Below are 25868 nucleotides of genomic sequence, written 5' to 3'. Positions count from 1 at the left end.
CAATAAAACTTAAAACTTTCATTTGATTCAGTAAATTCTTAACAACATCTTTTTATTTGCCTCTTTAAAAAGCCATTTTTACATGATGTAAATATAACAATTATTTAGTAGTGATAAATACATTCCTAATTAAACAACTATTTTATTACTTATTAACAGCTTAAAAAGTCTAAGATCCATCGGGAAATAAATTATTTTATTTATAGGAATTGGGCTGAGAGACCTGATCTTCCTGGTGCAAATGAGTCAGAAATGACCAATATAAGTAGGATGAAGCAGGATTTATTAGGCTTTAAGGCTGGGGTTCCTATTTCCTTTGAAGTATTACTCTGCCTGTATTTGTATATGCACGTTTGTGTATACATGTGCGTATGTGTGTGTATACAGAGCAGTTTGCCATGAAAGATAAGAAATGTCTATGTGATATGAATCCTCTCCCACCTCCATCACTAAAATATTCCTCTGAAATTTCTATGTCAGAAAAGAGCCTGAAACTTCTAAATGTTAAAGGCAAATACCCCTCAGAGAGATGAAATAGGGAACTTTGATTAGCTATTAATGACTCAATGGAAACATACATATCTTCTCCAATAGCTGAAAATAAAGCATTGAGGCCATGGGAGTTTTGATGAAGGATATGTTCAAATAATGAATTGTACTTCCAGGCACCACGATGGAAATATCTAGAATACTGGGCACTACTATGCTGTTGATTGGGGGAACAGTAACCAAAGACCAGATTTTCAATTTTACAACTTTGCAGAGGCCAGCCCTGACTCCTAACCAAATCATATATTAAAGTTGGGCTTTATTTCTGCCCACTTGGACAGGCTTGTCTTGGCCCAGCCCAGTGCCCCAGAAGTTGTCTTTTTTTTTTTTAAACTTTTTATTTTATATTGGAGTATAGCCAATTAACAATGTTGTGATGGTTTCAGGTGCACAGCAAAGTGACTCAGCCATACATATACATGTATCCATTCTTCCCCAGACTCCCCTCCCATCCAGGCTGCCACGTAACATTGAGCAGAGTTCCCTGTGCTATACACGAGGTCCTTGTTGGTTATCCTTTTTAAATATAGCAGTGTGTACGTGTCAATCCCAAACTCCCTAACTATCCCTTCCCTCCACCCTTACCCCCCTGGTAACCATAAGTTCATTCTCTAAGTCTGGGAGTCTGTTTCTGTTTTGTAAATACACTCATTTGTATCATTTCTTTTTAGATTCCGCATATAAGCGATAGCATATGATATTTCTCTTTCTCTGTCTGACTTACTTCACTCAGAAGTTGATTGTCTTTATGTTATGAGAACGAGGTTTCTAATAGTGTGGGATATTCACAGTCTTGTGAGCTTGTTTTCAAATGACAAGAATGGACCTTTATAGACCTAGCCACACTCTTTTGCTTGGATCACGTCAACATCCAAGTCTATGTAAAGAGGCTGGGACAGGGACTGAAGTGTAGGCCGTCTGTGCCCATGTAACGAGAAGAATGATCTAAATTTTGCATCCTTCTGTTCAGCCATTTTTTTCATCAGTTCATTCATTTATTCAACTATTCAACAGGTATTTCTTGAGCATCCACCTGTGCTGGGCCCTGTGCTGGAGACTGGGGATATGGGTGTGAGAAAGACAGCCCAGGTCCTGCTCTCATGAAGATAAGACCCGGTAGTAGACCAAGACTGAACTTCATTGGAAACATATCATCCATCCTAGAAGGGCAGGGAATAGTCACCAACTCTGTTTTACCATGTGACCTTGGGAAACTCTCTTGCCCTCTGAGCCTCAGGTTCATTATCTAGGCTTTCGACCAGATGCTCTCCAAGATCTATACCATTGTTTCTTGTGGCCTCCAACCAAACATGACCGGCTGATTGGCAGCCATGCTTCTCTGCAACACAGATACATCTGGATTCCTAAGAAACACCTCTGGGGGACTTGGAAGTGGGTGAAACGATGTCATTGGGGGTGGTTTCACTAGGCATTCTGGCTTTCTTTCCACTCTTCCTTCATTTTTCTAAATCTCTGCTCCGTACTGGCTAGGCAAAGGAAGATGCATGCGCCGGCACTCTCAGTGTGTTTATTCTGAGCCTAAGAGTGATAAGACAAGAGGAGGGGGGTGCAACTTAAAGATTCTTTATCCATCCTGATCACTTTTCAGGGAACTAATCTAAAATCCAGGGAGCAAAGTAACTGGATTAAGATCCCACAGCAAAAAGGAATCAGTCTGGGGCCAAGATGTACACCGCCAGGCTTGCAGTGGCATGCTCCTCCTGACACCAGCATGCTGCCAGTGTTCCCACATCCTGGTCACTTGGTCCTCATGGTCTAGGGGGAAAAGAGTAAACTGGGAGTCCGTGCTCTCTCACCAATCCACTGTGCAGCCAAATCACTTAACCCCAGGAGCCTCAGTGCCCACAGCTGCAGGAGGCCAGATGTCTTGATGCATAATGCTGTTGTGCAAACAGAATGCAGGTCAGTGGTCAGACAAAGGAGCTTTTAAACTCAACAGTGCTACATCCCTGCAAACCACTGGAATCATTGTTGTGGAAATGGTAGCAGTAGTAATAGCCACAGTAAATCAAGAAAGATAAACTTCACTCAAGCCCATCAGGATTTTTATCCATTAAATGTGTGGCAACCAAACTGCCTCTGTGGTGTCCACAAAAAAATGTTTTGTAAAACTAGATTATACCTTTGAAGATTTCTAAAATATTCTAGGAACAATTGATATGAAGACTTGTGTACAAAACATGAGTGGATGTTGTCAGATCAGCAGCTCAGCCACGTAGGGCCTCTGCCACCACTTCCATCACTAATGTGACTCACCGAGGACTCCCCCATGTGCCATAAATGTGTAGTTAGACCTCCCACCTGAGACTCTGACTTTGGAGCAAACTGACTTTCAGTGTTCATATTTGTTGCTCTAATGCATTGGATTTATTGTTATTATTATTATTAGCATCATTATTAGCATGGAATTAGCATTAGCATTTTTGAGAGGGAAGTTTTTGCCTCCAAGTGGTTGATTCCGTGGTCTGTTATGGACATGCTATTTCCTCAGTTCAGGAAAATACCGTTCTCAGAAAAATAGGAAAATTAATCATTGGATCCATCCAGTCCCCTATCCATCCAGCCCTTGGGAGAGGATTTATTTATGGAAAGTGCCAGCTTCAAAGTCAGAAAACCAGTTTCTGCATTACGTTCCAAATTCCCCAAATACCTATCTGAGTCTCAGTTTTCTCCTTGAATACATGGAGCGAATATCTTCTTTTTCCCCTCCTCATAAAGGGTTTTGAGCAGAAAATAAAAAGCAAAATAAAAGTTATTATAAACATGGAATGTTTAAAAAGAATGAAGTACATACCAAGTAGTTGTATAATATAGAGAGAAACTAGCCAATACATGTTTTTATCTTGTGCCAGACACTGTTCTAAGCACTTTACATAAAATAAACAGTATTGACTAGTAATAATAATAAAGAGTAAGTTTAATAGAAATTTATCCATATGGATGTTCACAATTTTCAAGCAAAGCATCAGCACTTTTCAGCTCTCTCCACGCACAGCTGTGTCTCAATTCCAGGACAGGAAGTAGAAGAGTTGCTGGGCCATGTGATCTGTAGGAAAATCTGTGCAGACTCTTCTACCCCTACAGGGCCTTGAGTGATTGGCTCCTGACCTGAAATCCTCAGTTCAGCAGATGGAAAAATAGTCTTTCCCACAGGGAAAGGGGAAGAGAGTGAAATTAATTTGCTCTCCTTCTGATATAATTCCCCATGCCAGGATTATGGTGTCGGCTGCAGTCGTAAACCCCATGGATGAAAAGATAACTTAAAATGCACATTTCATTCCATGTGTGGGTATTTCAAAGGACCTCAGGGTTGATCAGGAGACAAGACGGTAATAACATGCCAGTTAGTTAAAGAACCAGAGGATTGAATGGCTTTGTTCAACTACTGCTGAACTGATGTGCCCACATATAGATTTAAAATGTTGGCTCCCAGGCGCAGGAGCTAAATAAACCCACTTTGTTGTTGTCTTTGTTTTCTTTCCCCAGAAGGTAATATCTACAGTGTAGTAAGTGGAAGTTTCTCCAAGACAAACACCCACTAACAACTTCCAAAAGGGATGGGGCCCAGCTGGGGCCAATAGAATGCGCGGTCTTGTCGATCATTGGTTAAGATAACATAAGAACTAAAAGAAGAAGGAGACTGCCCGGCAGGTGAAGGCCTACTAGAAGCAGCGGGGCGCCGGGCGTGAGAAGCAGAAGGAGCTGCAGAGGGCGGCGGCGCAGGACCCGGCGGCAGGCTTCCTGGAGAAGGAGGCGGCCACCGAGAGCCGGCCCCTCGACCCGTTCACGCCCAAGGCCGCCTCGGGGAACTACCCAGGTGATGCCCCGCAGGCAAAGACAAGGACAAAGCGCTGCCCAGCTTCCGGATCCCGCCACTGACCCCTGAGGAGAAGGCCACGAATCAGGAGAAGCCGTCGCGCCTCGTGACCTGCCCCACGTTCGGGAAGCGCTGCGCATGTCTGCACGCCCCACCTGACGCCCGTGTGCTTCTGGCCGCTCCACAGCTCGGTGGACTGCGTGGGGCTGGTCACGCGCAGCGAACACTCCCTGCGCGCCGGGACCCGCGAGCCTGAGCAACGCTTCGCCGAGCGCCGGGCTGCGGTCCTCTGGAGCCGTTGTCACCCTGGAACGCGTGGAGAAGCCGGTTCGCAAGGACCACGTGGACCCCGTGAACCGGAGAAGCTCATGGACCGCGGCATCATCGTGCTGCTGCGGCTCCGGAGTGAAGCTGCGGGTGGAGAAGTCCAGGCCACTACAGTAGCTGGTAAGCTGACTGGCTGTGGGCACATCCTCCATTTTGTTAACTGAGCACATCTCGTATGCCTGGCAGTGTATCGGGTGCTAGCTGGGATTTTAAGGGGAATAATGTACTTTCTGCCCTCAATAATACCAAGCTGCCATTTCTTGAGTGCCAGGGTTGCTGGGCACTGTTGTAAGTATCCTATATGTATTTGTTAATAGATCCTTATTAGCAGTCCAAGAGGTGGATGCTATTCAAAAAGTTTACAAATAATAAATGCTGGAGAGAGTGTGGAGAAACGGGAACTCTCCTACACTGTTGGTGGGAATGTAAATTAGTGCAGCCACTATGGAGAACAGTATGGAGGTTCCTCAAAAAACTAAAAATAAAACTACCATATGATCCAGCAATTCAACTCCTGGGCATATATCCAGAAAAGCTGAAAACTCTTACTCAAAAAGATATATGCAGCCCAGTATTCATAGCAGCACTGTTTACAATACCCAAGAAGTAGAAACAACCCAAGTGCCCATCAACAGACACTTAGTTTAAGAAGATGTGGAATAGATAGATAGATGATAGATAGATAGTGGAATATTACTCAGCCATAGAAAAAGAATGAAATATTGTCATTTGCACCAACATGGATGGACCTAGAGATTATCATAGTAAATGAAGTAAGTCAGAAGACAAATACATGATATCACTTATATGTGGAATCTAAAAAATAATGCAAATGAACTTATTTAGAAACAGACCCACAGACATAGGAAACAAACTTATGGTTGCCAAAAGGGAAAGGGAGGGGTCAAGGGATAAATTAGGAGTATGGGGTTAACAGATACAAACTACTATACCTAAAATAGATAAGCAACATGGATTTACTGTATAGCACAGGGAACTATATTCAACATCTTATGATAACCTATAATGGAAAAAAATCTGAAAAAATATATATGTAACTGAACCACTTTGCTGTACACCTGAAACTAACACAATATTGTAAATCAACTCTACTTCAATTAAAAAAAAAGAGGAGGATGCTATCATTATCATCACTATACATATGAGGAAACTGAGACACAGAGTTTAAGTAACTTGCTCAAGGTCACTAGCTAGTGATTGGAGTTGCTGGGCTTTGAACCCCAGCAATCTGGATTCAGTGCTCAGGAGACCAACCACTGCACTCTACCACCTCTCCTGTGGGAGAGGGGATATAACAGGCACAGGCATGATCACCCTTCGCTCAGTGCTACCCAAGTGGTTTGCAAATATGTGCTTCAGAAAAGGGACATGGTTGATCAAAGAAGGCTTCGTGGAGGCAGAAGACTGTAACAGTCTTCCCTCTTTCCTTTTTGTTATGAAGCGTGTAGAACTCCACAGGCAGGGATGGGTGGAGGTCACCTGCAGCTAGTGGGAACAGTGTGAGCCAAGTCATCCTGATACAGAACACTGCTTCTCACACTTTGATGTGAATACAGGTCACCTGTTTATTGTTGCAAGGCAGTCCAAGCACAAGGGGTGTTAGTGAGACTCCAACCAGATGAGGCTTTTCCCCAAATTCATTATCTGCCCCTGTTTAAAATGAACATGCAGGCACATAAAACAAGTCCTATTAGGGTCTCTTTATTCTTCTCCAAGAAAACTTGAAACGTTCATTTGACCCAGTAAAATTCTTAATAACCTCCTTTTTATGTCCCTCTTTTTAAATCAATTTTATGTGTTCTAAGAAAAAATGATTAATGACTAGTGAGAATGTTTCCCTAATTCCACAGTTACTTTCTTAAACTTCCCAACTTAAAAATGCTTCAAAAAAATGCTTCAGATCTGAAATTTGCCTAGAAAATCAATTATTTACTTAATGTGTGTTATAATTTTCTTTCAAATAATTATCTAAGGGTTGGAAAGAAAACAAATGGGGCTGAAAAGCTCAAGTGTGTAACTTTAGACCTGATCTCCCTGACAGAAATCGAGAGAATTTGTCACTATGAAATGAGAAGGATTAATGAGCATCTGTGAGTGAGGCCCTGGTTTCCTGTGGAGGGTGTGTGTGTATGTGCATGTGCATGTGCACATGTGTGTGTGTTTTCACATAAGTGCACTGCGTGTGCACATGCATATGTGTGTACGCAGGGATGATCATTAAAGAATAGGTGTCTTTAAACAAGAGGCTCATGTTCAGCCCCAGTGGCTGGGAGTTGAAGTAAGTGCCTGTGTGGCAAATCCCCACCCACCCCCGCTGAAAGATTTCTGTCTGCATCTCTAGGACAACACCTGAAATGTATGTGTTGTAGCTAACTCCCTAGACAGGTATAGGATGTTTTAGTCAGCCACTGCTGATTCAGTGAAAGTGTAATTATCAAACAGTCTGTATTCTCCCACAACTGGATTCCATGGGTCATGGGAGCTTTGCTGGAGGACATGTTGGAATCATGAATTGGGACCTGGGCTTTTCAGGGCACCTGATGGACAGTGCCCTGGGCACTAATTAGGTAGCAGCTCTTGTAGACTGAAAAACAAATGCGCAGCCTAAAAGTCGAGAGCTGTGTTTTACTTGGTGGACGTTCTGAGGAGACAGGACTCTCAGATCCCTCTGAGGGATGCTCTGAGGAGGCAAGGGGCGGGCCAGGATGTATAGGAGTTTCTGCAACAAGGACCAGGTAGTCGGAACATCAGAAGACTACTGTTAATTAAAGAAAAGCAGACATCTCAAATTAATGAAATTAGTGCTTTTCTATGCATGGGAAAATGCAAAGTCTGGACTCATTGAAATCACTCCTTTGATACGCGCCTCAGCTGTCTGGGGCCAGTACCCTGTGTTTTCACATCCTGAGTCTCCTCAGGGTGCACTGTTGAGAGTGGCTGCATCAGTTGGCTGCTAGACGGCAAGCATTCTGTGTCCATCCTGCGTTCCCTCAGGGCTCCCCTTCAGGGCGGCTGTAATGTGGTGGCTTGATGGCTGCCACATCCTTTGTTTACTGATGTGGCAGGCGGCATTTTTAGTCCACACTCTGGTACAGGTAACCAAAGACCCACTTGGTTAATTGGTCAGCTCCGCAAATTTCTGGGGACCCATTCCGTCTCCTAAATCATACATTAAAATTAGACATGATTTTTTGGTCCTGTGGACAGTCTTCAAGGCTTAGCTTGACACTCCTCACCACTCCAGAATTTTTCTTTCTTATGGCTCAGGCAGAGTCAGACCCAGGGCTATCTTCCCTAGTAGGAACAGGCTTGACATTCTTTAGAAGATTTGCAAATAATCTTCAAACCCCTATGTCCCCTTGGGATACCCTACTACCTCCCCCAGACTAATTAGGATACAAGAGAAAAGCCCTGGGTAGAGATTCTGCCTTCTCTCTCTCTCTCTCTGTCTGTCTCTCTCTCTCTCTCTCTGTCTCCTTTCCCACCTCAAGAGCTCTCTCTCCTTCTCTCCCTCCATCTCTCTCTTTTTCTCTCTCCTTCTCTCTCCCTTTTTCTCTTCTCCCTTCCTGCCTTCACCTTGCTTATTTACATATCGCATCCATTTTCTCTTGGCTTACTCTTACTTATCCTCAAGCCTCAGATTTATATCATTTTTTTCTGGAAAGTCTCCCCCAACCACCTCTTCAGTCTCCCACTCCCCAAATTACATTAGGCACCATCCTCTGTTCTCCCTTTATCATATTTATTATTTTATCTGGTAATTATCCTCAGATGGGATTGGCATCTGAAATGCGGTAGGGTCGGGGAGCAGTCTTATAGGACTGAATCTTCAAATTGTGGAATCAGTTACTACCTTCTGGTAGACAGTGTCAGAATTGAATTGGACTGTAGGACACCCAGCTGGTGTTCAGAGAATTCCAATTGGAATTGAGTGCAGAACCTTTATAGGAAGCCACACATATCTTTCTTCTTTATGTGAAAGTTCAGCTGAGCCTTCTCCTGAATATGAGAAATGGTCCTTGCCATATACTTTTTTATTTTTATAAATTTTATTTATGTATTTATTTATTTTTTGGCTGTGTTGGGTCTTTGTAGCTGCGCGTGGACATTAATTGTGACGAGCAGGGGCTACTCTTCGTTGTGGTGCACGGGCTTCTCATTGCAGTGGCTTCTCTTGTTGTGGAGCACAGGCTCTAGGCATGCGGGCTTCAGTAGTTGTGGCACGCAGGCTCAGTAGTTGTGGCTCTCAAGCTCTAGAGCGCAGGTTTAGTAGTTGTGGCGCACAGGCTTAGTTGCTCCGTGGCACGTGGGATCTTCCCGGACCAGGGCTCGAACCTGTGTCCCCTGTATTAGCAGGCGGATTCTTAACCACTGTGCCACCAGGTAAGTCCTTGCCATATACTTTTGAAGGACCATTATTGTCAACCCAACACCAAATAATACTGTCATCAGCGAGATAGATGCTAAAATGGAGAATGCTGACCCCTAGCTAAGATTAGAGTAGGAGTCGGTTACCATCTGTTAAGAGCTCTTTGGGTGCCAGACAGTGTGCTAAATGATTTGTATACATTGTCACAAGCGCTATGGGAATCTTATTCTCTCTGTTTTACAAATGAGAAACAGGCTTAGAGAGCCAAGGTGACTTGGCCAAGGCCACATTGCTCATACACAGGCAAACTGGGAATAAGACTGATTTATCTGTCTCCACATTTCACGGTTTATCTGCTGCTCCACACCACTCTGAAACCTCAGTTAATCAGAATGTTCAGGGAGTGTTGTGATGGAAAGGGCTTTCAATCTGGATGTAGAAATTAGTGTGTGTTGAAGGTGACCAGTTTTTAAGTGTTGGGTTACATTACTTATGTGAACCTGTCTGTTGTCATTGCTTTCTCCCTTAGAGAGAGGACAAAGGTAGATAATACGCTGAAAAATTGGTTATTTCCATCAGAAGCGTGCTGGCTAGTAAACACTACATGCATTGTTTTTCAAATCCTACCTTCATTCATAGAGTCCTGAAACTTACACATGTATACAAGGGTCTGCTCCCCTTGTGTGAAAAACAAAAAGTCTTTTAAAAAAATTTTATTGAATTATAGTTGATTTACAATGTTGTGTTCCATTTCTGCTGTATAGTGTAGTGACTCAGTTATAAATATATATATACTTTTTCATATTCTTTTCCATTATTGTTTATTACAGGATATTGAATATATTTCCCTGTGCTATACAATAGGACCTTGTTGTTTATCCATCCTATGTAAAATAGTTTGCATCTGCTAATCCCAAACTCCCAATACTTCCCTCCCCCAGACACCCTCCCCCTTGGCAACCACAAGTCTGTTTTCTATATCTGTGAGTCTGTTTTTGTTTTGTAGATATGTTCATTTGTGTCATATTTTAGATTCCACATGTGAGTGATATCATATGGTATTTGTCTTTCTCTTCCTGACTTCGCTTAGTATGATAATCTCTAGGTCCATCCGTGTTGCTGCAAATGGCATTATTTATTTCTTTTTAATGGCTTAGTAATATTCCATTGCATATATATATATATCTCACCTTCTTTATCCATTCCTCTGTCGATGGACATTTAGGTTGTTTCCATGTCTTGGCTATTGTAAATAGTGTTGCTATGAACATAGGGGTGCATGTATCTTTTCAAATTATAGTTTTGTCTGGATATATGCTCAGGAGTGGAATTGCAGGATCATATGGTAACTCTATTTTTGGTGGCTGTACCAATTTACATTTTACACTATTTTACACTATTTTACACTATTTTAGTGGCTGTACCAATTTACATTCCCACCAACAGTGTAAGAAGGTTCCCTTTTCTACACACCCTCTCCAGCATTTATTATTTGTAGACTTTTTAATGGTCATTCTGACTGGTGTGAGGTGGTACATTGTTGTTTTGGTTTGCATTTCTCTAATAATCAGCAATGGTGAACATCTTTTCATGCGCCTATTGGCCATCTGTATGTCTTCTTTGGAAAAATGTCTATTTAGGTCTTCTGCCCATTTTTCAATTGGGTTGTTTAGTTTCTTGTTATTAAATTGTAGGAGCTGTTTGTGTATCTTGGAAATTAAGTCCTTTACCTGTCCATCGCATCATTTGCAAATGTTTTCTTCTAGTCTGTAGGTTGTCTTTTCGTTTTGTTTATGGTTTCCTTTGCTGCACAAAAGCTTACAAGTTCGATTAAGTCCCATTTGTTTATTTTTGCTGAAAAGCAAAAAGCCTTAGGAGTAGAAAGATGCTAGTAGAGGAGGGAACACAATGTGGGTAGAGGACCTACAGCCTCTGCAGTGCACGGAGAATGTGCATCACACAATGGGTCCCTGTATTTCTTGCCATATTTCAGTAAAAGAGAAAATAAGAACAGTCAGAGTGAATCATGACAGAATGGACAGTGGATCGGGTCAAGAGTTCCAGCCCCAGTTCTTCACTTCCTCTTTGTGTGACCTCGGGTGAGTCATTTTATCTCTCTGGCTCTCACTGAACTCATCTCTAAACTGAGCAGTTTGGTTTAGGGGATATGTTACATCTATTGGAGAAAAAAAAAAATAAATGGATAGTGATTCCCTTGGGAGTAGGAGGTGTAAGGACTGAAAGAGAGTGTGAGGGGGTGGTTTGAGGTTCTGGTAATCTTGACCTGACTGCTGTTCCAAGAAAGCGTTTATTTACTTTGTGAAATGTCATCAGTCTGTAAGCTTACTATTGGTGCACTTTCTATATGTACTTTATTCTTCAAGAAGAAAGCTTACATTAGAAACAAACAAACCAAAAAATACTCTAGGCACTTTAAATCCTAATTGGAAAAAAAGGTCAAGTATAAACATAGAAAAATGTTTTTTAAAGTGTTTAAACCCCCTATGAATCTTCATCTCATTTGAAGAGATAAGTAACTATTAGAAAGGAAAAAAAAAAAAATAGCTCAGCTCCAAATCATGATAGGATAGTTTGGACGGCAAATCATCATTTACATGGTCACCTATCACAGATTTTCCTTTTGAAATATGATCTGAATACTACATAGTCTGATTTGTTTTAATACCCCCTATTCTGAAGCATTATGATATTTAATAAGTTGAAGTAGGAGGCATTAAGGTGAAACCTACTGTTACCAAAACCACAGAATTCCAGCAGCAACATTGTTACCCTATGGTTCTATGATCCCACAACGCAATATAATGAGACTTAAAGGGTGTCAGGACACGGGGACACCAGGAGTGTGGGAAAGGGATGACCATCAGTCCTGTGAACACAGATCACATTTAGATGAAGGTAACCCTTTCTTTACCATTAAAAGCAACCTTCTATTTTCGTGTAACCTGAGTTTGCAATGAATGGGGTGTAAACAGTTGAGGATTAGGAGGAAGGAACTCCGATACTTCAGACACTGAGGCAGCACAGCGGCTTCAGCTTATGAAACAACAGCAGAGGAATGGGAATCACTCCGACCACTGTGGGACAGAATGCCAGCCCTTGAATCAGCGTATTTCAGAGGTGGCCCTCAGGCAGGCTTGGCAACAAAGCATATTCTCCAGCAGAAGTCAGCACCTAAAAAGACAAGCATTAGTGTTAGAAAACTGATGTCTTATAAATGCGGATTTATGAGAATGTAAATTGGTACAACTGCTTTGGATCCAGGATTGCTTTACCAGCAATCCTGGTAAAGTTGAGGATATGCATCCCTTGTGACCCAGCAGTTCCTCTCCTCGGCTTGTACCCTGTAGAATCCTGCCCACAGGTGCCCACAGCACCCGGGTAAGATTGTTGCTAGCAGCATTGTTTGTAATTCCGGCAACACAAGAATGGATACCTAAATTATGACACATTTGCACAACAGAGAAGATGCCTGGACCAGAAGGATGTGTATCAACATGCATTTGTCTCACAAATATACTTTTGATTATAAATGCAAGTTTCAGAAGAATACAATATGATAATACTTTGTAAATTTTTAAAACAGCCAAAAAATACTGTAGTTTTTTGTTAGGGATCCATACATACGTAGTAAAGATATAAAGAGTAAAAAGAGGAATGATGAACAAGTTCAGTAACCTCCCTGAGAAGAGACGGAGGATGAGGGGAAGATTCGAATAGGTAGAAGGATGAGACGTTCATAGGCGAATCACTATGGTAATACAATTCATCGTATTAATCTTTATACCTTTTTGTATATCCAATCTTTTATGCAGTTTTTAAAAAATTTAATTGAAAAAATAAGAGTGAGATTTACTCACTCATCCATCCATCCATATGTTCATTCATTCAGTATGTATTTATGAGCATCTACTTTGTGCCAGGCACCCCTTTAAAGTCAAAGAGGAAAATGAGAAAAGTAAAAAGGATAGTCATTGACCTCAAAGGTCTCATCAGGATAAAGAGACACACAGAGAAACTTACACAACAGTGTAAGACTCCTTCCTTTTACAGTGAAGGAGTCTGTGTCGAAAAGGAAGATACAGTTTGGGGCAAAAGTACACACAGAACCTGCCTCCCAGGCATGTGGCTAAAGATGAGGGTGATCATGGGAGGAAAGCAAACCCAGCTCCACGGTCACAGGATACAAAGCTCACATTGGATTCTTGGCTCCTCTTCCCAGGATGCAGTGATACCCATCATCCTGGCAAGTGGTCCCACTCAGGCGCCTGAGCTGTTTTAAACAAATTCTGCACAAAGGGTGATTTGTGCTGTGTTGTGCTTCTCTTGCAACATAAGTGTCATGATTCCTGGCGTAGAAGTGTAACAATGATAGGGGTACATTCATCAGTTATTCTAATGCCTTGTGTTTGAAAAGCAGTTTGAAGCTATTTTTCCCCAAGACTACTTAATATCAGAACATATTGGTTCAGACTACAGCCCTCTTTTGTGCTCTCCCTCACAAAAGAACCAAGGAATGCATTGTAGGAGGACTCAGCTGTCCTTGTTACAACCATTTGTGGGGAACTGGGTGGGGGATGTACCAGACATTACACGATACCAGAAACCAAGCAAGGAGGGAGGATGGGGCAGTGTTCTGTCAATTCCAAGGAAAAAAAAATAACCTGCAGTGTTTTTTTCTTACAACCTATGTGATGCTGGTGACAGTAATACCAGTAAACTAAATAAGGAACGATATACATACATATTATTTGAGTCATAATTCCAGAGATGTCCATTATCATTAAATGGCATGCAGAAAGCCCAGAAGTAGTTTATGGTAGAAAAAATATGACTCTTTCATTAAATACCTATTAGACATCTGGAACAAAAAAATGGTGGCTAAACATTACTAATATTTTCAACATCCGTGATTCTAAATGCTTTGAAAATATGCACATGTGTGTTAATTTATACTTTATAGCTTTACAGCCTGTTGCAGGAGGATTAACTCTAAGCCTCACATCGTGCAGATGAGGACACAGAAACCCAGATGGGTTAAACAGCAGTATCCCACAGTTTGTGAAAGAGCTGGAGCAGGAAACTGGCTCCCCTTATTCCCCCAGCACAGAGCTTCCAATCTCCCATCAGCGTACATAGCCCTGCTAAATCATTGACAGTAACTCACAGAGGCAGTGGCTCTCAAACTTTCATTTGGGTTTGAAGTTTAGGGATGATTCTGAAATAAGTTGGCCTTTCATTCTTGGGCAGCCAGCGGCCATAAAAAATGAGGATTGGTGTTTTCCCTTCTGAGCAGGATGAGAGTGGGGATAGCTGCGTGCTGTATGCAGAAGTCATTAGCCGTGAGTCTCCCTTGTTTAGAAATACTTTATAAAGATGATGTCTATCCTCTGTCAAGGGTGACATCTGTTCTGCAAAGAAATCAGAGCAGTGAGTGCAAGAAACATGAAACATATCAAGCACAGAATACAAAAGCAAGGGCTTTAACTTCCCTTGAAATGTAAGGTGGAATGAATCACTGGAGTGCAGGTTGGGTTGGTTTGTTCATTTGTTTATTTTTAACTATAGGGGGAAAGAAGATAAAAGATCTTTCCTGGGCCTGGACCATGTGTCTATAGACAATCTTTGGTGTCACCATAAAAGCCCTGGCATCCCATCACTCACGTTGGAAACAAGTCTTTCATTTATCCTTCCATTGGTTCTTTTAGGCCTGAGCACTGGTACTGATGTCTGAATTGCTCTAGAGTGTAAAACTCTCTGGAGTCCAAGAGACCCCCACGCAGTCATAGAAATGCCTGCCACCTGTGTATCTAACTGGACTTCTTCTCCGTGTGAGGGCCTTTTGTGGGTCCAGCTTTGTCCCAGTCAGGGATAGGCGGTCACCTAGATGCCCCGGACTGCCTCATTCTACCCAGCAAGAAGTAATCATAGGGCTGGTTCAGCAGCCTCTCAAGATGGCTCTGGATTTAGCTTGAGTGCCCCCTGTTGACCAAGCAGTACTTATTTTCCCAATGCACTGATCTCCAGACTTCAGATTCTCCTGTTTGGATTGCTAAGATCTGCCTGTGTTTATCTTGGTTTTCCTGGACCCAGTCACCTTGCCATCTGTGGTTTACAGTCTCTGGGAATTGGATGGAATGTGGTGTTGATCTTGAACTTACTATTTTTACCAGGGTTAGCACCATCACAAGCCATGTGTCTTTCAGAGAACTAGGTACAGGGTCAAACCCTGCCCTGATCTGACACACCATCAGCTGCACCAGCAGGGCCTCTGAACTGGTACCCATAGCGCCACATGCTGTAAAGAACCAAACAGTGCAATGTGGAAATGACCCCTGGTCACATAGAACATAAAGCCACCAGAACAGGAAGGCAGCCAAGATGTAACAGAGGCAGGTGCTGATCCCTTGTGACTTTTGCTCTTTTTGTCCCTCATTAGCTGGATGGCCATAGGACAGTTACTTAACTTCTTTGAGCCTTAATTTCATCATTTGTAAAATGGGAATAACAATACCAACCTTATTCAGTGGTGACTACACCTAATACATTTCTTGCTGTGGGGCGCTGGTACATAATTAGCTTTTAGTAAATGGTGGATCTTATCATTATTATCCTGATTGATGGAACATGTGAAAGTGCCTGAATTATAGTAGTTGGCAAACAGGTATTTGTAGAAGGATTTTGGTTATTTCAAGGCCTTTTAAAAAAAATCTCCTTACAGATTTATGGAAAAGCAAGTGCCCATCAATCCTTTCACTGCCTCCTACCTTTACTGTCTCTTTTCTTTGCTTTCCGGTACCATGTAATTATCCCTGTGGTTGTCTAGAGCCCCAGAAAACACAGCATCATGTCAACAGTGATGCTTAGGCATTTGTGTGGCACCAAACAGTGTTTACATCCTCATCTCTTACATCCTTACAGCAGCCAGTTGGGGCATTTGAACAGGCGTTGTCCCCCTTTCAGTCGATGAGGTCATCAAAGAGCGTCTAACCAGTTAAGTGTCGGAGAAGAGACCAGAGCCCAGATTTTATGATTTCTCACCACAAACTATGGTTCCATATTACAGGCTGAGTCTATTATATGTTCCAAATCTCCCCAAAACCTGAATCAGAGAATTAAAAGTTACTATGTCATCTGTAACCCCTTTCATCTGTCATAAGTCTGTATTGAACAAAGCCATTCTGCAGGGCATCAAACATAAACTGTTAGTGTACTCAACGCTGTGTAGGGGACGGGGTGACCCTGAAGCACTTCTGTGTCCATAAGGTGCCTGTGGTCTCTTTGGAGGGACAAGAGTAACTGTGATGATGACAGCAGCATGAGGCCACATACAATTCTGTAGCCACTACATTAAGGAGCATTAGAAGACTTGAACCTAATCCATGTAGATTAGGTGCTTGATTTTGTATAATTCATTTGTATTCCTTGAGTAGCAAGTTACTCACGAAAGATTTTTTGGTTATTCCTCTCCTAGAAGAGACCTAGAAACAAGAAAAGCAAAAGGAACACTTGGGCAAACAAAGATGAATAGGATTTCCTCTGAAGATCTGCCCCAGGTTGGCAGAAAAAGTCCTCCTCTCTCTCTCTCTCTCTCTCTCTCTCTCTCTCTCTCTCTCTCTCTCTCTCTCTCACACACACACACACACACACACACACACACACACACACACACACGAGTATTAGCATGATAGAACTAGAAGCAAAAAGCAAAAGGTATCACATTATTTTTAAACCTTTCTAGGCCTGGGAGGCATCACTTAACTTCTGATTACAACTTCCCAGGAGCTGCCATTGGGTTTGTCAAGGTGCCTTAGTTTCCTGATGAACATCCATATGTCTGTGACATACATAGATCAGAAAGAAAGAAAGAAACCTCTGGGGGAATATAGTTAAGACATTGCAGGGTGGTGACCCAGTAAGAAAGCCAACCCACATTCTTTCAACTTGGAAAGCATTGTTGAAGCCACCTATGTCATTAGATTCCTTCACAAAATATGTTGCTGTGCACAGAAAATAGATGTTGGTAACACAAGAGCTCCTGGAAAGTGGAAAGTTCTAAATATATTCATAGCTGTTTCCCCTCAGGGTTTGGGTTTTGCTCCAGAGCCAGTTTCAGAGTCTTATTTCAATTGAAAGTTTTTACCCAAACTGATATGCATTGAGGTTCCATCAGGTAGAATCCGTTGAGGGAAATTGCTTCCTGCAATGATATATGATTCATTCATTCACATCTCTGAGGTATTTAGAGGAAATTATCCATGAATTGCATCATTAGTTTAAAAGCAACTGCAGTTGTTTTTCTGTCAGTATAACTTTAAGCCACATAAGATCATTCGTTGGGAAAACATATTTGAAAAGAGTATATAACTAGTTCTCTCCCCAGAACAGTATGATTTATGTTAGAGAAACCTAGCATTGGAAATTAAACTTTTAAGCATAAGTCATCCTTGGGAATGACATCTGATCCCCTCTTCTCCCTTGACCGCCCCACTGCAAAGGTGTCCAAAAAGTACAAGGATATTTCTAGGGGTACAGAAAACTACTGTGAAGATATCCACATTACAGCTGCAAATTACTGGGAAGACAAAATACGTCTCTATTGGCTCACTCAGCAAAAAGCCAAGAAGATTATTTGCCATTATTCTACTAGACCATTCATCAGCCTTAGCTTTCTTTCTCAGTTTGGTGGCCTCCTTGAGGGTTATCAGTGTCTGGCTGCTGACAGCTTCCTTGGCCATGAATTAGGAGGCAGAAGTGCCAATTACATCTCTGCCCAAATTGCTGACACTGGCATCTTACTTAGAGTCCTGTTCTTGACTTTTAGATCACCTCTTCCTCTCTCCTCTATATGAGATTAAAATTCAGTGTGAGATGAAATTCGATATGAGATTCATAAATGTCATGTTGTGGTTTTACCATCTAGAAACATCAGGACAGAAATGTGCTCAGAATCTTACCTTTTGTTCTCACTGTACTTCTTACTATCCAGCACTAGTGGAGTCATTCAGATCTTTCTTAGGAATGAAATATAGTCTGAAATAGTTCCATAAACTACATAAGCAGAGAGACAATGGAAAAGGCAAGGGTGAGTGCAGCCAAACAAGTTTAATAGAAGGAAAAGATGATGGTTTGCTTGGCCATTCTTTGCGCTACCATCAGAATTTGGATTTTTATGGCAAGTGCTAATATATTAGCTACAGAGGGGCATTCAATGATGTTGATGCTCAGGGAACAGAGCACGGTGTCAGTTCCATGGCCTTCCCCTGATTCATCTGTAACAAAAGGGCTGGAGTTCAATCTCAGCTCTGTCACCTTAATAGTTTTGTGATTTTAAGAATCATTCAACCACTCTGAGTTTATAATCTTCATATATAAATCTAGGGCCTAATAACTAATAGAATTTTGAAAACTGTATAAGATAATGTATGCAAAGTACTTTGTACAGTGCCTAGTTTATATTAAGCAAGTCAATAGTCGCTATTATCGCTGTTAATAATAACACTACTATTATATTTCTTCCAATGGACTTTAATCATTTTTAAAATCAGTTTCTGTCCCCAGTATACAAATAAAGGGGGAAAAGGACTCCCAAAATCTTATTTCCCATGATTACATAATAATCAGAGCCTTTTAAAACAGCCCACTCTTCCCAAACTACGTGTTTATAGGAGGTAAACCAGCATAACGTTGGTAGAATCTGTAGGATGCATCTTTTAGGGAAGAGTGGGCAAAATTTCAGTATGAAAAGCAGTGTGGGTATTTGCTGCTGAGAGTTTATTTTCTCTTTATATCAGAAAATAATTATGTGTACCTAGTCACGATTTATAAATAATTATGATAATATAATTCAGAGGTTTGGTGTACAAACTAGGATCATGCATTGCATTTAAATGTCATGTCATATCCTTTGGTGTCTCAGTGTGTAACAGTTCCTCAGTCTTTCCTTGCCTTTCATGACCTCAATATTTTTTGAGTTGAAGCTAATTACTTTGTAGAAGGTCCTTCAGTTTTTTCTACTGTTCCGTCATGATTTTTGCATTTTAAGCAGGAATCACACAGAAGTGATGCTGTGCTCATCTCAGTGCATGATATCAGGAGTCACATATCAGGGACATCATATCCATGAGCCCGGTAACGAGAGATGTGAACTTTTATCACTTGGTCTGGTGCTGGCTAGGTTTCTCCATTGTAGAGTTAATTGATAAATATGTTGTACTTACTTGAAGCCACATCTCAGGAATCTTTGGTTCTGAAATCATGAAAAGTCTTCCTACTCAGAAGGGAAAAAAGTATTCCCTAATTCTCAGGAGATGGCTGACTGTCATAATTTTAAACAAAGAGTGAGGATTATTTTTAAATAATTTAAATAGATTAATAGAAGAGTCTGACTTGCCTCATTACCTTGTCATCAAAATCAATGGATAGATCTTTATCCTTACCTTATTTGACATTTTAGTGGCATTTGACGTTTTGACCCTTCCTTATATGAAACTCTCCTCTGTTATGTTTTCTGTGATGACAATCTCTAATGTTTCTCTTCCTAAACAGCTGGCCAGACTTGCTCCTCTGTCTGACCACATATATATTTTTGGTTCTTTATCTGTATAATGATATATAACAATAATAATATTTTAGATAAATATGTTTAAAAAAAAAAAGAAGAAGCAACAACATTCCAAACTGCTTGCAAAAGGCAGGGCTTCAACTCGAGGTGCCTGGACCCGGCAGCCCAGGGAGCTACTGCACAGAAGCAGCAGTTTTCCTGAGATGGCAGCTTCGATGGCTGTCTCCATCAGTTGCCCCTTCCCAGTATCACTCAGGCAGTCAGACATCTCAGGTTCTTGGATTTTCCAGCAAGCTTGGAGCTGCCCACTTCAGTGCTTCAGGAGGACTGGTTAGTGACAGTTTCTCTAATCTTGATCTTCTGACTCTTCTCTTCCAGACCTTCATTTTCCATACTCCTCCCACATTCATGTAAGGTTTAATTCCTAATTTCCTTATTCTGATATTACTTCTAGAGCCTCTGTTTCTATATTGAACCCTCACTGATACAGTCAGCTAAAAGCCTATTTTATCAAGCATATCATGAAATCTTGTTTTAGTATTAGTCAGTCATCATTTTATTAGCCTTAATAAGTGATTAATATTAGACTTAAATGATTAATATTCTCTTATACCTATTATCAAAAATAAAGTTATATATTAGATGTTGGATGGGTTACTTTTAAGAGTATATACATTTCTGCTTTATTAAGCATATGGGGAAAGTCTAGTCATAATAATAACATTAATGAAATTAATTATGAACATTATACACGGTTCCTATTTAATTTTTCTTTAAAATTATGTACAGACTTCAGTATACTCACACTTTTATTAAAAAAATACAATGCCTTTTTGTCAAACTTCTCACATTGTGAATAACATGATTTTAGCCATAAATTACATTGCTTTGTTGCAGATAAGCAATAAGAAATAGCATATAGAATAAATATTATTATGGCTTTTTATAAAGGCAAGTGAATTAATAATAGTGTCTTCATATTGTTTTAATCTTGATTTGATTGATTTTTGCAGGAGATCCTTAAAAGAGTGTTTCATAATTTTTTTCTCACTGGCTTTTATAATATTCTGAAGAACTTGTAACGTATATTTGAATCAAAAAATGAGGTTAGGCTTTTTCTGACAGTAATCTGATTTGGCTAATTTATTTATAGGAGGACTGCTTTTTATAATTAATTCATATGTCAGACATTATATGTATGTTGAAAGAACTGAATATGCAGCTCCAAAGTTGACAAAATTATATTTAAAGCACCTAATAAGATTAAGGCATTTTGTCAACAATTATTGTGTTGGTAAAGTTGTATTAAAATTTAACAAAATATTAATTTTCTCATATTTTTTGAATAAATTGGAATATGCAAAAAAAAAAAAAAAAAGGCAGGGCTTAATCCTTTCCCAGTCTGGACACAAATCAACCTCGAACAATACACGACATTAAATTGCAAAGCAATTAAGCTTGAAGGCCTAAAAGACCCAAATTTGTTTTATAATGAGAACCATGAGGTCCCAAATTGTGAAGTGACTTTCCCAGGGTCCCTCTTGAGTCACTGATAAAATTAGAGGGAGAGAAGTTTTCCAATGCCCCAGGCAGTAGTGTTTCCCTCCACCATCTTGCTTCCCAGCGGGGTACCTCACAAGAGCCACATTTCTCTTCTGCCAAGAACAGTCATTGGTTGGTCCAGAGTATCCTCAAAAGCTTTTTCCAATGCCTCTGTTTATCCCAAACTAAACCTTGACTCTACTTTGCTTTCACCTGGACAAAAGAAAGAGATTAGGAAACACAGGCTAGGAAAAATGGCCTGGAAAAATACTTTGTATGTTTAACAACTCTTATTACTTGATTATGATTAGCAAGGGAATAGATATTTAGGGCAGAATGTTTAGAAACTACATGGGGGGAAAAGCTGTCAGATGAAAATAAAAATGAACCATAATCCTGCCACAAAAGGATAGTATATTCTCTTATAAATCTTTCTATATGTGCATATGTAACAATAGATAATAATAGATAGTAATATTTTTTCTAGCTAGCTAACCAGCTGCTTTTTAACAAAACAAATGGAGTTTATTATAGTTTCATAATTGTATGTAGACTTCTTTACTAATTTATGTCCTAGCAACTTCTTTCTATACCTTTAAGTATTCACATAAATAATATTAATGCTTGTTTAGTGTCCCAGAGTAGAAATGCATCATTATATACTTAACGCATTTTGGAACCTTTAGACCGTTTGCTTTAAAAAAAATACAAACAATGCATCAATGCATTTCTTAATAGAACAGTCTTTGAGTATAAACACGATAATCTCCTAGGAGGGAAAATTGGGTCAAAGAGATACATATACATTTTTAGGACCACTGAAACATATCAACAAATTGCTTTCTCAAAAGATTGTACCAACTTATTGTCCTATCAAAAGTACATTGACACATTGTAAATCAACTATACTTCAATTAAAAAAATTTTTTAAATACGTTAGCAAACTCACAGTGTGTAATCATTGGGGGAAAAAAGCCACTTTGCTAATGTAAGTGAAAACATTTTTTAAATTGTGGTAAAATATACATAACATAAAATTTACCATTTCAACTATTTTTAAGTGTACAGTTCAGAGGTCTTAAGGACATTCACATTGTATTGCAACCTAACCACCATCCACCTCCAGAACTTTTTTCATCTTCCTAACTGAAACTTCATACCTATGAGACACTAACTCCCGATTCCCCTTCCCCTCAGTCCCTAGCAGCCACCATTCTACTTTCTGTCTCCGTGAATTTGACTACATTAGTTACCCCATATAAGTAGAATCAAGCATTATTTGTCTTTCTGTGACTGGTTTATTTCACTTAGCATAACATCTTTAAGGTTTATCCACGTTATAGCATGCCAGAATTTCCTTCCATTTTTTTGATAGAGTATAATTTTAATCTGGTTCTTCATATTATTTATTGGAATAGCTAGTAAGTAATACAGAATTCTGAACCAAAGTATAACTAATAAATTTTTCTAAACCTCTGATTTATATATTTGAAGAAACTGTAAAAGATTTTTCAGGCTTTTAAATTTACATTAAGAAACTTCAGTGTGTTATGGTGTGTGATTTTGCATGATGGTGGTAGTTAAACAAGGTTGGATTGCTAAAGAAGACTCACAGGACCCAAAATGACGATGCTTACAAATCCACAGTTCATCACAGATAATGCATACTCAGTATAGCAAGGGCATTAAATAAGCATGTGCATCACAGCCAAAGACTATCTCACAGCAGGGGATCTGGAGCGCCTAGGTGAAAGCTGCCTTTGCCCCTACTGTAAGGCCCTGGCAGAATATACTTTCTCAAAAAGATCAGGAACCATGTGTGCAGAGAACACCTTGGAACCAGGAGGTCCAAAATGCTGTCTCAGCTGGAGATTTTTATATTTTCCTGGTCATGTAGGCATCCTTCTGCTAAGTGACCAGCCTCAACAGCAGAGCCCTCCAGGAGTCTCACCGAGACCAGATGCAAGTTGTCAGTCTCACTGTTATACATAAAGAGTGCTGGCACCCAGCCCTGAAACTCCTCAGACCCAGGATTACAAAGCAACACTATTCTTTTTTTTTTTTGAATTTTTGAATTTTATTTTATTTATTTTTTCATACAGCAGGTTCTTAGTAGTCATCCATTTTATACATATTAGTGTATACATGTCAATCCCAATCTCCTGATCCATCACACCACCACCACCACCACTGCCGCTTTCCCCCCTTGGTGTCTGTACATTTGTTCTCTACATCTGTGTCTCAATTTCTGCCCTGCAAACCGGTTCATCTGTACCATTTTTCTAGGTTCCACATATATGCGTTAATATATGATATTTGTTTTTCTCTTTCTGACTTACTTCACTCTGTATGACAGACTCTAACTCCATCCACATCTCTACAAATGACCCAATTTCGTTCCCTTTTATGGCTGAGTAATATTCCATTGTATATATGTGCCACATCTTTATCCATTCGTCTGTCAGTGGGCATTTAGGTTGCTTCCATGTCCTGGCTATTGTAAACAGTGCTGCAATGAACATTGGGGTGCATGTGTCTTTTTTAATTATGGTTTTCTGTGGGTATATGCCCAGTAGTGGGATTGCTGGGTCATATGGTAATTCTATTTTTAGTTTTTTAAGGAACCTCCATACTGTTCTCCATAGTGGCTGTATCAATTTACATTCCCACCAAAAGTGCAAGAGGGTTCCCTTTTCTCCACACCCTCTCCAGCATTTGTTGTTTGTAGATTTTCTGATGATGCCCATTCTAACTGGTGTGAGGTGATACCTCATTGTAGTTTTGATTTGCATTTCTCTAATAATTAGTGATGTTGAGTAGCTTTTCATGTGCTTCTTGGCCATCTGTATGTCTTCTTTGGAGAAATGTCTGTTTAGGTCTTCTGCCCATTTTTGGATTGGGTTGTTTGTTTTTTTAATATTGAGCTGCATGACCTGTTTATATATTTTGGAGATTAATTCTTTGTCTGTTGATTCATTTACAAATATTTTCTCCCATTCTGAAGGTTGTCTTGTCGTCTTGTTTGTAGTTTCCTTTGACAAAGCAACACTATTAATCAGTACGCTTCATGCCTTGATCAGTGGTCAGTGTCATGCAAAACAGCTCAGCCTGATTCCAGATCTGCTGGAATTAACACGCACAGCATGGAGTGTAGCGCTCCAGGGGAGGTATGAATTATCTGGTTATGTTTCCATTTACTATAGAGGTAGCTTCAGGTTTTCACAAATGCTAGTTACTAGTAAAATATGGCTATGGAATGTTGTTATGAAAGAATCACATTTACTTTTTATCTCATTCCATAATTCTTTAACCAGAGACGTAAGTTTTCTCACACCAGGTATTGCTAGATGGTGTCTGTTAAGCTGCATTTGTCCCTTTGTCTACTAGCGTTGCTTCTTCTCTTAGAGCAGATGACCCTACTGTTTACTGAAAAATTCTATTCTGAAATGTCTTTCAGGGTAAGTTTTGTTGTTTGCGTCATATACTTTTCTTTTCCTTTTATTACTATTGTATTTTAGGTTAGCCATACCTTTGGGCACTGCTAGATAGCAAACATAACAAGCTGAAAAAGATTTAAAATTTTTCTATATTTAAAGGAAAACTCAAAAGGTTAGTGTGCTTTTTTTAACGTTTCATGATTTAATAGCTGAAGTTGGAGACTTATTTCTTTTTTTTTCTCCTGTTCTCTTTATTATTTTTAGTGTGTAAAAAGAATGTTTAACATGAGATCCATATTCTTAGAAAATTGTTAAGTACACAATACAGTATTGTTAACTATAGCCTCTATGCTGTACCATCACTTTCTAGGATTTACTCATCTTGTATACCTGAAACTTTGTAACCTTTAACTAATACTTCCCCACTTACCCCTTCTTCCAGCCCCTGGCAGCCCATTCTGTTCTCTGCTTCTATGAGTTTGACTATATTAGAATCTTTATGGTGGTATCACGTAGCATTTTTCCTTCTGTGTATAGCTTATTTCACTTAGCATAATGTACCCCTGTCCAGATTCAACCATCTTGTCCCAAATGGCAAGATTTCCTTCATTTTTAAGGCTGAAGCACATTCCATTGTACATATATACCATGTTTTCTTTATTCGTTCATCCATTCAGCCATTCATTGATAGACATGTAGGTTGCCTCTGTGTCTTGGCTATTCAGAGTAATGCTGCAGTGAACAAGGAGGTGCAGATATCTCTTCAAGATGTGATTACAATTCCTTTGGATATATTTTCAAAAGTAGAATTGCTGGATCATATGGTAGTTTTTTTTTAATTTTTTTGAAACACCACCATACTGTTTTCCATACTGGTTGCACCAATTTACATTCCCACCATCAGTGTATAAGAGTTCCTTTTTTTCCACATCCTCTCCCGCATTTGTTATTTCTTGTCTTTTTGATGATAATCATTCTGACAGGTGTGAGGCAATATCTCATTGGGTTTTGATTTGAATTTCCCTAATGATTAGTGATGTTAAGCACTTTTTCATAAAACTATTGGTCATTTGTATGTCTTCTTTGGGAAAGTGTCTATTCAGTTCCTTTGCTCATTTTTAATTGGATTATTTGGGTTTTTGGCTTTTGGTTTATATGAGTCCCCTATGTATTTATTTAGTATCGTTAATATACAAAGAACTA

General features: G+C 40.0%; 1 pseudogene; it reads left to right on the top strand.

The window, feature by feature from the left end:
* LOC133090993 (nitric oxide synthase-interacting protein-like) overlaps positions 1-25868 on the top strand; it is a 51809-nt pseudogene that overhangs the window by 7738 nt on the left and 18203 nt on the right.

The sequence above is a fragment of the Eubalaena glacialis genome, chromosome 1 (genome assembly GCF_028564815.1).
Source record: "Eubalaena glacialis isolate mEubGla1 chromosome 1, mEubGla1.1.hap2.+ XY, whole genome shotgun sequence".
In the NCBI taxonomy this organism is placed as follows: domain Eukaryota; kingdom Metazoa; phylum Chordata; class Mammalia; order Artiodactyla; family Balaenidae; genus Eubalaena; species Eubalaena glacialis.
This window is presented reverse-complemented; position numbering and strand designations above follow the sequence as displayed.